Genomic DNA, 15,107 nt, shown 5'->3' on the forward strand with positions numbered 1-15,107 from the left:
AGCAAGTCCTTTTACTATGTGCTCTCACAGTCCTTCATTTACACTTCCCTAAATGGTGCTGTCTACCTTATGTCACGGTCATGTAGTGCGTACGTTATCTCCCTGACTAATTTGTGAGATCCCAGGAGAAAAGGATTTCCTTTTTTTTTTTTTTTTTTTTTGGAAATTTACTCCCGAAAGATTTTGCACCTGCCCAGAAATGTCTCCTAAAAATAAACCCTGAATTTACATCATTAAAAGAAGTCCTTTGAATTCAGATGTATCTTCAAAAAGACCCAATGAAAATGTAACTATGAAAAGATGTCATCATGTTGCCCGGACTGTGAATTATTAACCACTTAGGGCATTAGCACGTCAGCAGTGCCCAGAGCTCAGAGCCGTAGTGTTATGGGAAAATTTTTTAGGTGGCAAAGAAAGATGATAAAAGGAAGAAGGTTAAAGAATAAAGGAGGAGGGACTTCCTTCGTGGTCCAGTGGTTAAGACTTCGTGCTCCCAGTGCAGGGGGCACAGGTTTGATCCGTGTTCGGGGAACTAAGATTCCGTATACCGCATGGCGCGGCCAAAAAACAAAAAAAAAAGAATAAAAGGAATAAAGGAGGAGAGCTTGAGCACGAGACAGTTCTGAAGACAGCTGGCTGGGGAGGTTGGGGAGAGGTTGGGGTATTGGAGAGGGCAGAAGGGGACTCAGGACTCCCTTACCCTGAGCCAGAGGTTACAGAAGGAAAAGTGTGGGACACATATCAAAGGAGCCATTGCATCTTGTAGGATCCAAAGAGAAATTATTGGCTCCAAATACAAAAAGAAAACAGTAAAACAAAATGAACATGTACTTAATTAAATGTCAGTAAAATATAACATGTCAAATTCATTAATTGTTAAATTTAGCATTTATAAATATTCATTCCATTTGAATAGAATTTGTGAGTTAGATTTTCTCATTCATAAAAATTCCCAAGGAGAGACAATGACTCCTGAAAAATCGTAGCCAATCGCAAATTAAATATTACTCACAGCCAAATAATTTCTAAAGTAAAATTATAAAACTCCATTCAAATTTTCAGGGCAAAATTATATTTAATGTAGGATGTGAGTGCATTTTAATATATTTGATATAATAAAAGTAGGAGTCCCTGGGGCTTACAAAGTTTTTAAAACGGCCCTGAGTATCAAAGATCAACTTCATCCCCTTCAATTTCACTCTCTATGACGTCACACCTTCCACAAACAGACAAGCTGCTTCGTTCTCCAAAACAAAACTTGCATGGACCTTCTTGTCCACCTGCAAGGGCCAATCTTTTAGAACTGACTGATTGATTAAGTGCTTGGAATAAATAACTGAAATTTTTTCCTGTTCCCAAGGGATGCTCCAGAGGGAACCATTGTTATTCATTCCTTATGTGTATTTTCCCAGTATCTTCTGCATTTACAAGCAAAAACTGGAGACATGCTTTCCTACTTTCCCCTTTACATAGCTATTAAGATACTGTGCACATCACTCACACTGCCATGTTCCTGGTCCTTTCTACTTAACAATCGAATCCCCTTTTTAAAGCCCATAATTATGAGGAAACTACTAGTAACCCTCCCCGCGAAATGGTCAGAAGGGGAAGAAACGTACAGCCCTTTAGGAGGCAGAAGCAGTTTGTATCTAGTCAGAAGACACTGAGCTACAGAATGTAGTTAAAGAGAACTCCTAAGTCATTTTACACAGGAACAATTTGGACATCCGCAGAGAATGCCAAAGTCAGAGGCTATGGAATGAGTGAGCCCTGTAGAAGCCTGATGGCCAAGCGTGACATTTTTTCTTTTTTAATTGCAAGAGAAGCAGTGATAGAGAAGGCCAATGCATCATCTTTCTCCTCATCCTTTCTTTCCTCTCTTATTCTTGCTGGAAATAAAAAAAGATGGCTGAGAAGTCTGGAGGCACAGGCAGATGGAAGCAGAGAGGGACCAGCTTGTCAATAAAAGTTGAGTGCATGCTGGGGGCAGAAGGAGAGGCATGGGTTGCAGGGCCTGGTCACAGCAGGGCTGCAGAGAACTCAACACCAATTCAAGAGACCGGAGAAGGGCTGGAGTCCATAGTTAAGGGGGGACAGGAAGAAAATCCAAGGTTTAGTCAAGCCGTGCTTTCTCTCCTTGCATTTAGAAATTTAGTGAAGTCAACGAAGTGATATTTACTTAGTGGCTGCTGTGTACCAGGAAGGAGGACACAGGCGTGAGCAAAACAGATCAAGTCCACGTTTCATGGGGCTGTCAGGGAGAGACACAACACGCAAATAGATGGCAAATACATGGGACATAATATCAGGTTGTGATCAGTGCTACAAAGACATAGAAAGCAGGGTAACAGGACAGAGAGTGACAGGATTATGGAGGAAGTGTGACTTTAGACAGGATAGTCAGGAAATGACTTTCTGGGGCTGAGGTGGTGTTTGGGCAGAGACTCATATATAGCGAAGGTCTGAACTATTTCAGTATCTGTATAATGGGTGTTCCAGGTATGAGTGATGGCACTTTGGCAATGTGCTGGGCTGGGTGGGAGATAAGGCTGGGGAGCTGGTCACGTGGGCAGAGTCTCAGGGAGAGGCTCACTAGTGGGGTGAGAGCAGCATGTGAAAAATCAGAATGGAATAGAAGAGAAAACATCAGAATGCACTGTGGGTGGTACAGTAATATATATGTGTACACAACATAAACAGAATTTCTTACACTAGATGTCCCAGTTGGAAAAGCCTGAAAGGCACTGATGTGAAGGTACTCAATCTGAACCTGGATCATCTTTACACACACACACACACACACACACACACACACGTATTCACGTATTGTCGTAACATATACAATACCCATATATATGCAAATAGTAATATACATATACATGTATAGTAATAGACTTTTTATCTTGAAATAATTTTAGATTTTATAGAAAAGTCGTGAAGACAAAATACAGAGAGTTCCCACATACGCCCACCCAGTTTCCCCTGTTAGCATCTTACATTACCATAGTGCTTTGTTAAAACTAAGAAAACAACGTTGGTATATTATTATTAACTAAGCTCTAGACTCTGTTTGGATTTCAGTCGTTTTTACAGTTTTTAGTTCCAGGATCCAACCCAGGACACTGCCTTGCACTTAGTCACCATGTCTCCTTAGCTGTCTCTGGTCTGTGATAGTTTGTGTCTTTCCTTGTTTATCATGACCTTGACGATTTTGAGGAGTATTGGTATAAGATATTTTGTAGAATGTCCCTCAAGCTACAAACCATCCAGAGGTGGGTTTTTATCTTGTGTTTTTCTCATGATTAGAGTGGGCTTATGAGTTTTTAGGAAGAACCCTGAAGAGGTGGAGCACCTCCTATCACATCCTGTTGGGGGGTAGAGGATATTGACCTGACATCACTGGTGATGTTAACCTTGATCACTTGGTTAAGGTAGTGTTTGCCAGGTTTCTCCACTGTAAAGTGACTATTTTCCCCCTTTCCATTCTGTGTTCATTAAGTTCAGCCCACAGGAGGCGAGAATTAAGCTCCACCTACTAAGGGTGGAGTGTCTACTTGTATTATTTGGAATTCTTCTGTAAGGAAGGTTTGTCTTTTGTCCCCTATCCATATACTGAATCATTAATTTATACCAAGATGTCATGCATATTCTATACTTTGGGTCGTAATCCAGTACCACGCTATTTATTTTGTTGCTCAAATTGTCCCAGCTTTAGCCACTGGGTGCTCTTTCAAGCTGGTCCCTGTGTCTGACATCCTTTTGATTTTTGAGTGCTTCCTTGCTTTCTGGCACCACAAGTTGCTGATCTTTATATTTTTAAAGTCCTGCTGCTCTGAGTGTATCACTTTGTTGTTGTTTTTTTCCTTGCAAAAATTTGCATATTTATACTGTTGTATTAGACATGAACTGGAAAGGGGGAGTGGGTGGAGACTCTTGCCGTTCCCCAGTATCTATTCTCCCCTTCTTCCAAAATTACAAAGGTACCAGGTAAGCCTGGTTTTCCTAGCCTTTCTGCAGCCAGATGTGTCTCTTGACTGAGTTCTGGCCAATGATTTGTAAGTGGAGGTGGTGCAAGCCACTCCCCAGTTCTTGCCCTTACAAAGACGGAGCTTGAACGAGCTCCCTGGGTCCCTGTCCTCCTTCCTGCTGACTGACAGATGGTGAGATCCACAGCTGTTGCTTCCCATTAACTGCAGCAGCAAGAGCCCAGACCCCGTGTCGGGAAATGGTTTTCCAGCAGCTGAACTGAGGGCGTCCCCCAACCTGTTCTCTACCCCCAGCAGAGTCTTCATCACACCACACTGGCAGGACCAACAGACAACCACCAGCAAGCGGACCTCACACTGAAACAGGGCACGGTTGAGCAGCCTGCTAAAAACAGGTCTTGGGCAAATGTGCTCAGGGAGAGAGGAGATACGTAAGCCGCCTGGCCACAGCGCACCTCCCCCCCATCAAAAGGTGCCTGGGCAGAGGTGATTGACTCGGAGGAGGCTTGGCTTGGGCGGGCAGATGAAGGTCTGAGGCCCAGCTCCTCACTGTCAGTGGGTAGTAAGTTGCTTTGGTTAGTTGCAAAAAGGAGATGCGGTTCCAATTTCACTTTTCTCTCCTCTCTCTCCCCCTCTTCCCTGATCCCTTTTAATGATAACAAATACTAATGATCAGAAACCATGAAATACTGGAGAAATAAAAGGAGCTAAGTGATATTCTGAATCCCTGGGTAAGGATCAAGGGAAACTAACAATTAATGAGTTCTTACTACATGCCAAACAATATGTCACACAGATTATATTATTCTTCAGAGCAACAATGAAGGCGAAATATTTTATCTCTCACTGTTAAAAAGGAGAAGGTGGTCAGAAAAGTTAAGTGACTTTCCCAAGGTTGCACAGCAGGAAATCAGCAGAACTGGGATTGAACTCAAGGCTGCCTGTTCCCAGTTCTTTCCCCTATCTTGTCATCTCTGTGTCTCCAGGGCTGTTCAGGGCCTGCTATATAGTTTGTACTTTTCTACTTGGCCCTGTTCTTTTGGGGAGGGGGTTGGTATTTGTTGGACCCCAGCTTAGGAACCCTATCATTAGGACAACTCGGCTCCCTTTCCTTCTGGGCAGTTCTGATGGACTCTCTCCCACTCTGACAGTGGACCTTCTCTGGTGTCGTGTGTCCATTCTGCAACACTGAAGCCCATCTGGGTTCTTCCTATATCATCACATGCAGGAAAGCGTGCCTGGAACCGAGGGAGGGGCAGTAGACAGAGTCTCTGAACTGTCTAGCAATATAGAACCAATTCAGGTGTTCTGCGAAAACATGCAGAACGCTTGCGGGGTTGGTTTTTGCCTGATGATGGCTGCTAACGTCATCTACGTAGCCTGGTGCTGAATTGCATGAGCTTTGGAGCCAGATATCCTGGGTTCATCTCCAAATCTTGCTATTATGCCAGTTTGCTCTGTTACAAACTACCTGGAAACGTAGTGGCAGCTATTTTATGTCACATGATTTTGTGGGTCAGGAATCCAGACAGGGCTTGGCAGGACAATTCTTTGGTCCACATGGCATTAACTGGGGTCATTTGGTGGTCTTCAGCTGGCAACTGAAAACCAGCTGAAGGTCAGAAGGGTCCAAGATGGTTTCATTCATGTATCTGGTGCATCGTGGTGTTAGCTGGAAGGCTTGGCTCAGCTGGGCCCCTGTCTCTTTCCGTGTGGTCTCAGGGCCACTCCACGTGGTCTCTCCAGCAGGGGTGTCAGATTTTTTACACGGCAGCTAGTGCTCCAAGAGACCAAGCTGCCAGTCCTCTTAAAGGCTGGGTCTAGAATTCACAAAGCCCCCTTTCTGCTGTCAAAGCAATCCGAGGCCAGCCCAGATTTAAGAGAAGGAAGAAGAGATCTCACTCTCTGTGGGAGGAATGTCAAACAGTCTGGGACCACGTTTCACCCATCACTGCTCCTCACAACTCTGTCCCTGGGCAAGTTTCTCAACTTCCTTGAGCCTCAGTTTCCTCATCTGGAACAGTGGAGATAATAACACAAATCTCACAAAACTGTTGTTCTGAGGATTAAATTAGAGAGTGGATGTGAAGTGCTTAAGACATTGCCACAATATGTAATGCACTCAATAAGTGGGAGCCCCTCTAGTGCCATGGTTAAGTTTACAGGCTCTGGAGTCAGACTGTCTGGGATTCATTTCTGCCACTTGGCAACTGTGTGACCCTGAGCTAGTTACCTAACTGCTTTTGCCTCCATCATCTCCTCTGTAGCCACCCCATAGAATTGTGTTACTGGGATTGGGATCATACATGTAAGCACTGGCTCATAGAAAACACCCACATGTTGTTTGGATGGTGGGAGTGCGTTCCCTAAATCGGAGGAAGCATGTCCTTATGCTGGGCTTCAGTGACGAGATGCGTCTTTAGGTTAACACCTTGGGCACTCTTAAGGAAACTGAGCTCAAAGTGGAGGTGCCATGTGACACTGGATGCTGCCACTGACCCTTCTGGTCATAACTGTGAGCCAGGTACCAGGTAAAATGGGGTGGATGCCACCTTGCCGAGTTACTGACGATCCCACCATATACCAGTGCAAAAGAGTCAATGTTGGCTGTTGTCTCTGGGCTGCAAGAAACACATCCACCCCAGACAAGGTAAGGCAAATCGTTTCCACCTCCTGGAAAACATCAGAAGGAAACCGCAGAACAATAGCAGACTGAAGGAGCAAAACTGTCAGAGGCTTTCATTAAGGATGGGGGCAGGGTTGTGCCATCCAGCTAGCACTTGGGGATTGTGCAGAGCCCAGGGAGTGACTGGTGGCATGGAGGCTCTGGAAAGTGCCCAGTGGTCTGGCAGGTGGGTAATCCCATATCACAGAGACCCAAGGTATCCATAGAAGGGGATGGCATCATCAAATCTCAGAGTTGGGAGAAATCCCAGAGGTCCCACCAGATGCATGAATAACTCCTACCTTCTAGGACAGTGGTCATCAACATCTGCTTGTGCACCCCAGTGGAGAGTAGTTCGTTATCTCTTGTGGTAGTTCGTCTTGTTTATGTACATCTCTGATTGTTAGTTCTCTCTTAAATTAAGACAAATCTGCTTATAATTCTAGTTCTGGTTCTAGTTCTGCTCTCTGGTAGCACACAAACAAGCCTCCTAACACATGCTAGTTTTCTAGACACTTGAAATCAGTTCCCATCCCCTCTGAGCCTTCTCATCACCAGGACAAACAGCTCTAGCTCCTTCTATTGTGTCTCGGTGATCTGAACTCTCTCCACCACCCTCAGGATTCTTCTCTTGACCTTCTCTTTCTAGAAATAAAACAAAATCATCCAGGTACCCCACAGCCAGAAAAACAAAAACAACTTTGAATTCGCGTGTGTTCCTCATCCACTCTTTAGCTCTGTGCTGACACTCTCTTATATAGTTGGTATCATAGCATTTGGGGGATGCTGCTGTCTTCGCATCATGTGGTGGATTAAAATGGCCACAAATTCTTTGCTACTCTTTCCACCAAGAGATGGAGCCTATTTCTCCACCCCTTGAATCTGGGCTGGCCTTTTGATTTGCTTTGGCCAGAACATAGCAGAGGTGATGTCTCAAGAGACCTCACGGCTCCCACTTTGCTCCTCTTAGGATTCTGGCCTGAGACCACCATGCTGAGAAGAAGTCCAGGGTATGAGAGCCGGTGGAAAGAGAGGCCCATTTCTTTCAAACATTCCAGCCATCGCACCCGAGGCCCCAGACACACAAGTGAGGCCATTCTGTTGCATCAAGCCCAGGATGCAGCTGCAAGAATGGGGCCAGGAGAGACGAACATAAGAACTGCACTTTCAACCCACAGAATGATTAAAAAAATAAATTGTTCATGTTTTAAGCTACTAAATTTTGAGGGGTTTATTATGCAGCAGTAGAAAACTGATATTTTTACAGCAGAAATCATTCACTGGGTGCTTTTGCTCTACACTTACCCACAAGGGTTTTTCCCCTTGCAATAGTGAAATATTTATCTACTGACCTTCTCCCTGCTAGGTGTCCTCAGCTTAGGGCCCCCTGCTCTGGGGGGACAGAGTCCAGCTATCTTGTTTTGCCAATCAGCTGCATCACTGCTAAGAACACATGCCCAGCATGGGAATGAGCTACTCAAGCCAGGAAACTCGACCCCTATTTTAAGTGACAGTTGTCATAGAAAAACAGAATGTCTGAAACTGACATCAGGAATAGGGTGTTATTCAATGGCTTGTATCTTATTGCCTGATACTGGGAGGAAGTTACAAGCCAAAGGAAAACACAGTAGCATATGGAAGAGGCCAAGTGGTAGACTCTCTGTGGACTCAAGAGAGGAACAAAATACTAGCTTCCATTGCCAAGAAGTTCTTTCTTTCTTTTTTCAGTATCTTTTTTTGTGTCTTTGGATTTCCAGGTAGCAAGACCTTAACAGACCTATAGAAATCAATTCATTTCAACAAACAATTCCGAGCATCTATTAAGTGCCACACCCTGTGGATGGGGAGGCAATGAAAAACAACACAGTTTCTGCCCTCAAGGAGGTCAGTTCAGAGTGGTTCAAATCCAGAAGACTTCATTGCAAGTAGCAAGGCTTGTAAATATGTCAAGATATCTGCTGCAGCTGTGATGCTTTAGCTCTGGAATCAGCAATTTCTCTACAAAGCCTTGGTTCACAAATAAGATATACTATTGGCCAATAAGCACATAAAAACGTTGCTCAAGAGCATTAATCATCAGGAAATTTATATTAAAACCACAATGATATACCATTACACTCACTAGAATGGCTAAAATTAAAAGAATGACAATAAAATCATTGAAAAAGATGTGGATGACTAAAAAGCTCATACTGTTGAGCTTTGGAACAACTTTGGGGAAAAATTGGCAATTTTTAAATAAACTTGTAAAGTTTTGTATTTACCATGTGACCTAGAAATTTTACTCCCACGTATTAACCGAAGAGAAATGAAAATCTATGTCCACACAAAGACTTGTACGTGAATGTTCATAGCCACTTTATTCATAATAGTAAAATAATTGGAAACAAGGCAGATGTCCATTATCAGATGATTGGATCAAGAAATTGTGGTATATCCATACAATGGACTACTACTCTGCAATAAATAGAAATGAACTGTGATACACAAGACAACATAGACTAATCTCAAAAACATTATGTTGAGTCAAAGAAGCCAGGCACAAAAGAATATATACTATATGATTTCATTTGCATGGAATTCTAAAGAAATGAATGCATGGTAATAGAAAGCAGATGAGTGGTTGCTTGAAGCTGGTGTTGGATTGCAGAGCTTAACTGGGAAGGAACAACATAAGAAAACCTTGGGGGTAATAGAAATGTTCCATATGTTGGGTAATAGAAATGTTCCATATGTCGGGTAATAGAAATGTTCCATATGTTGGGTAATAGAAATGTTCCATACGTTGGATGTGAGCAGGGGGGTGGTTGCAAGGGTACATGCATTCATCAAAACTCATCAAATTGTATACTGTAAGTGGATTCATTTTATTGTATGTAAATTTCATTTCAATAAAGCTGATGAAAAAACTATACGAAAGCGTATATTCAGAGAAGTGCTGCTATTTCTAACCCCTTCTACTCAGTGTTCTGCTGGAGCCAGCTTGTACTTGCTTGCAAGAGCCAATTCTGTGCATCTCTGCAGGCAGCTTGAAATTGACCACGTTGGGAGTATTTACACCAAGGAAAGTGGCAAATTTACAAACCAAGGCTTTTGCAGGGTTTTGTTTTATTTTTTCCAGATAATTGGTTTACCTGCCTATCGCTGCCTCTACCTGACCTACCTTCCATCCCTTGTAGATAAACCATCTCACTGGTTTCTAGTTTATTCTGCCTGTATCTTTTTGTAAAAATCAGCAGATATGTGTTTGTTTTCTTATTTCCTTTTTTTTCTTACACAAAAGTAGCATACTATATATGCTGTTTTGCATTTTGCTTTTTTTCGCTTAACAATAAATACAGGAACTCACTCCAATTCAGTTCACAGAGATTATCTCCGTTGTTTTTTCAGCTGCAGAGTACTCCATTGTTTGTACCGTAGTTTATTCAACCAATTTCCTGCTTTGGGGCATTTAAGTGGTTTCCAGTATTCTGCAGTTACAAGTTACCCATAATGCTATAATAAATAACCCTGTGCCTGTGTAGTTTTGTGTTGTTGGAGGTGTCTTTTGAACTTAAATTCTTAGAAATGGGATTGCTGGCTCAAAAGGCACATGTTAGATATTACCAACTTCCTCTCCGTTGGGCTGTACTAGTTTGTATTATTACCAGCAATGTATGAGAGTGTCTGTATCATTACCACCTTGCCAACCACGTATCTTGTTAAGCTTTTAAATTTTTGCCAGTTTGATGAGTAAGGAATGGTATCTCAGTGTAGTTTCAATTTGTATGTCTCTTATAATGAGTGAAGTTGAACTTCTTTTCATGTGAAAGGGTATGGTGCAGACTCTTGCCCCCCACCCTACAAAACCTTTCATTTGTAGGGCCCCTTCTTGTCTGACCAAGTCTTAGCATCTTATTTCAAGTCATTGAAAGAGAATCTGATTGGCCCTCCTGTCTGTGACTTGGTTGCTACCCCAGGTGCATTTGGCCCTGATCAACTGTCTATTCCTGTCATACAACAGGGGCTTAATGGGAATTCTCAGAAGGCAGTGAGCAGTCACTCTATGAAAGATGTTGAGTGAATACCAGTACTGAAAATGTGTGTTGGAGCCCAGATGGCCCCTTCTGCTAAGGCTGATACTGTCTGACAATTCCTTCATTCAATACATATTTTTCACTGAGTACCTACTATGTGTAAATGCTGGTCTAGGCACCATGGAGGAGGCAATTTTTTATATTAAGAACATATTATGGAGCATTTCAAACAAATATAAAAGTAGAGAAAATATATAATGAAACTCCATGGACCCATCACCCAACTACAACTATCAACTCATTTCCATTGTTTTTTACATCTATACACCACATACTACCCTCTCCCATGGCTTTATGTCATTTCATTTGTAGATATGTCAACATGAATCTCCAAAAGATAAGAACTCCTAACTATAAGGACATAACCATAATAACATTATCACACCTTAAAAATTAACAATAATTGCTTCATATCAAACATTCACTCATTTCAGGTTTGCATGTTTGGTTGTTTTTACAGTTTGTTCAAATCAAGATCCAAATAAAGTCCATATATTGTAATTGATTGCTACGCCTTTCAAGTTTCTTTTAATCTATAGCTTCTCCCTTTTCTCTCTCTTTTTTCCTTTAAACTGAAGTATTGGAGAAACCAGGTCATTTGTTCTACAGAGTTTTCCACCCGTGGCATTATTTAAAATATTCCTCCATCCTCTGCACTTCTTTGAAATTCAGATTTTGGGACTTCCTTGGTGGTGCAGTGGTTAAGAATCTGCCTGCCAATTCAGGGGACACGGGTTCAAGCCCTGGTCCGGGAAGATCCCATATGCCGCAGAGCAACTAAGCCCTGCGTCACAACTAATGAACCTGTGCTCTAGAGCCTGCGAGCCACAACTACTGAGCTCACGTACCACAACTACTGAGGCTGTGTGCTGCAACTACTGAAGCCCGCACAGCTAGAGCCTCTGATCCGGAACAAGAGAAGCTGCTACAATGAGAAGCCCGTGCACTGCAATGAAGAGTAGCCTCGCTTGCCACAACTAGAGAAAGACTGTGTGCAGCAATAAAGACCCAATGCAGCCATAAGTAAATAACTAAATAAATAAATTCAGATTTTATTTTTTTTAATTTTATTTTTTCGGCTGCATCACACAGCATGTAGGATCTTAGTTCCCCAACCAGAGATGGAACCCGAGCCCCCAGCAGTGGAAGTGTGAAGTCTTAACCACTGGACTGCCGGGGAAGCCCCCAGATTTTATACATTTATTTGTTTATTAAAAATTTATTTATTTATTTATTTTTGACTGTGTTGCGTCTTCGTTGTTGCGCGCGGGCTTTCTCTAGTTGCAGTGAGCAGGGGCTACTCTTTGTTGCAGTGCGTGGGCTTCTCACTGCGGTGGTTTCTCTTATTTTGGAGCATGGGCTCCAGTAGTTGCGGCACGTGGGCTCAGTAGTTGTGGCACAGGGGCTCTAGAATGCAGGCTCAGTAGTTGTGGCACACGGGCTTAGTTGCTCCGCGGCACATGGGATCTTCCCGGACCAGGGCTCAAACCCGTGTCCCCTGCTTTGGCAGGCGGATTCTTAACCACTGTGCCACCAGGAAGTCCCTATACATTTACTTTTGCAAGATTCTTTCAGACAGACACAAAATATATGGTTGTCGACAGAGTGGAGAGAGTCAGGAGGCTGCGTCTGGCTCCAGCTTTCACAGCCATTGCAGTACGTTGAGCTCCATAGAGACAGTGCCCGGGCAAGTGAGAGCCGGATGGGCACTGGGCCCCCCTGTGCCTCACTGAGGAAAAATAATTAAACATGGGCAAAGGAGATCCTAAGAAGCCGAGAAGCAAAATGTCATCCTATGCATTCTTTGTGCAAACTTGCCGGGAGGAGCACGAGAAGAAACATCCAGATGCTTCAGTGAGCTTCTCAGTGTTTTCTAAGAAGTGCTCAGAGAGGTGAAAGACCATGTCCGCTAAAGAGAAAGGAAAAGTCAAAGACATGTCAAAGGCAGACAAGGCCCGTTATGAAAGAGAAATGAAAACGTATATCCCTCCTAAAGGGGAAACAAAAAAGTTCAAGGGTCCCAATGCACCCAAGAGGCCTCCTTCGGCCTTTGTCTTGTTTTGTTCTGAGTATCATCCAAAAATCAAAAGAGAACATCCTGGCCTATCCACTGGTGATGCTGCAGAGAAACTGGGAGAGATGTGGAGTAACACTGCTGCAGAGGACAAGCAGCCTTACGAGGAGAAGGCTGCTAAGCTGAAGGGAAAGTAGGAAAAGGATATTGCTGCATACCGAGTGAAAGGGAGGCCTGATGCAGCAGAAGAGGGCGGCGTCAAGGCTGAAAAAAGCAAGAGAAGAAGGAAGAGGAGGAAGATGAGGAAGATGAAGAGGATGAAGAAGAAGACGATGATGTTGATGAATAAGTCGGTTCTAGCACAGTTTTTTTTTTCTTGTCTATAAAGCATTTAACCCCCCTGTACACAACTCACTCCTTTTAAAGAAAAAAAATTGAAATGTAAGGCTGTGTAAGATTAGTTTTTAAACTGTACAGTGTCTTTTTTTTGTATAGTTAACACACTATCGAATGTGTCTTTAGATAACCCTGTCCTGGTGGTATTTTCAATAGCCACTAACCTTGCCTGGTACAGTATGGGGATTGTAAATTGGCATGGAAATTTAAAGCAGGTTCTTGTTGGTGCACAGCACAAATTAGTTATATACGGGGATGGTAGTTTTTTCATCTTCAGTTGTCTCTGATGCAGCTTATATGAAATAATTATTGTTCTGTTAACTGAATACCATTCCATAATTGCAAAAAAAAAAAAAAAAAAAAGAAGTTGCAGCTGTTTTGTTGACATTCTGAATGCTTCTAAGTAAATACAATTTTTTTTATTAGTGTTGTTGTCCTTTTCATAGGTCTGAAAATTTTCTTCTTATGGGGAAGGTAGACTTTTGCTTTTGCCATTTTGGATCAGACTAATCATTACAGTGTTTATCTTTCATACAGTTAGCTGATAAAAAGCTTTTGTCTACACACCCTGCATACTCATGATGAGGGTAATAAAAGTTGAACTGAGACAGTTTTCATCCATAACTGAAACTCAAATCTTGATCAGTTGATATCAGATTTCACATAGCCCAGTTACATTTACAAAGTGAAGAGTAACCAATCTACTCACAGGACTGGATTATTAGAATCAAACATTTTGAAAGTCTGTCCTTGAAGGACTAATAGAAAAGTATGTTCTAATCTTTACATGAGGACTCTACATTCTTTAACTCCCATTACCATGGAATGGCAGCTATATTTGCAGTTCCCACGTTAAAGACCTGAGAATGTATCCCCAAAAGCATGAGCTTAAAATACAAGACTAACATATTAAATTTTTTTGTTGACATTAGTCCCAGCAAAGGCTCTGGAAAAAAAGTGCTGGCTATAAATGTCTTCTCCTATTTTTCTAAATATGGATTGTTTAGGAAACTTGAGACCCTCCATTAAAGGTACTTTTAATTAATTGGGCCAACTTTTAAAATTGTATACCGCATTTTAAATCAGGTATATTTTCCTATATTATGGTCTGCCCCTTTATAAATCAAATAGACATGAGGGAAGAAGACACTTAAGCTTTGTGATCTCAGTATGAATTATCTGATTTATTTGAATTTGAATTTTCTTTACAAAACTCAGGCTCATTCATTAGAGTCATATGTTTGTCTGCTTAGCAGTTTAGGAAACACTTTGGCAATTTTGTAGTTTTCGAGATTACCATTCTCTTAAAGTGCCAGTGTTTTAAAATAGCGTTCTTGTAATTTTACACGCTTTTGAGATGGAGTGATGTTTTGTTATATAATGTGGACTTGGATTCTTTCCATTTGCATTTGTTTATGTAATTTCAGGAGGAATACTGAACATCTGAGTCCTGGATGATACTAATAAACTAATAACTGTAGAGGTTTTAAAAAAATGTACGGTTGTCTCTTCTTTTGAGATGTCACTAGTCATGTTCAATCCATTATTAGTTCTTTAGGGGATACAAAGTGGTGATATTTTAATTCTATCATTTCTTCTTTATATATGAGCTGGAATATTTCTACAAAGAGAAACTTCTCCTTACCTGTTTGGTTATCCCTATTTATAGTTCCCTTAGAAAAGCAGGATAAGTACTTGAACCAGTTTCAACATAAGAATTGGTTCTTGACATGGAAAATGCAAATTGAATCCGACATGGATCCTGCTCTCAAGGAGTGTCCCATTTGGTAGGGGGATAAGAAATGTGGACAGAAGTGATGAGAGAATCCAAGAGGTGCAAAGGATTCTGAGTATGCCCAGAGGACCATTGTTCATAAGAGATAGAGCTGGCTAGGACTCAGTGCTTCTGGATACTGGATATCAGGGGGACCTAGTAAAAGTGTTCACATTTCGGCTGAGCCTCTAAAGAT

At 42.0% G+C, this 15,107-nt stretch overlaps 1 pseudogene; it reads left to right on the forward strand.

The window, feature by feature from the left end:
- The first annotated feature begins 12,468 nt into the window (after positions 1-12,468).
- Positions 12,469-13,090, forward strand: LOC132372530 (high mobility group protein B1-like; annotated as a pseudogene).
- Positions 13,091-15,107: the final 2,017 nt, after the last annotated feature.

This window comes from Balaenoptera ricei, chromosome 10 (assembly GCF_028023285.1).
Source record: "Balaenoptera ricei isolate mBalRic1 chromosome 10, mBalRic1.hap2, whole genome shotgun sequence".
Lineage (NCBI taxonomy): Eukaryota > Metazoa > Chordata > Mammalia > Artiodactyla > Balaenopteridae > Balaenoptera > Balaenoptera ricei.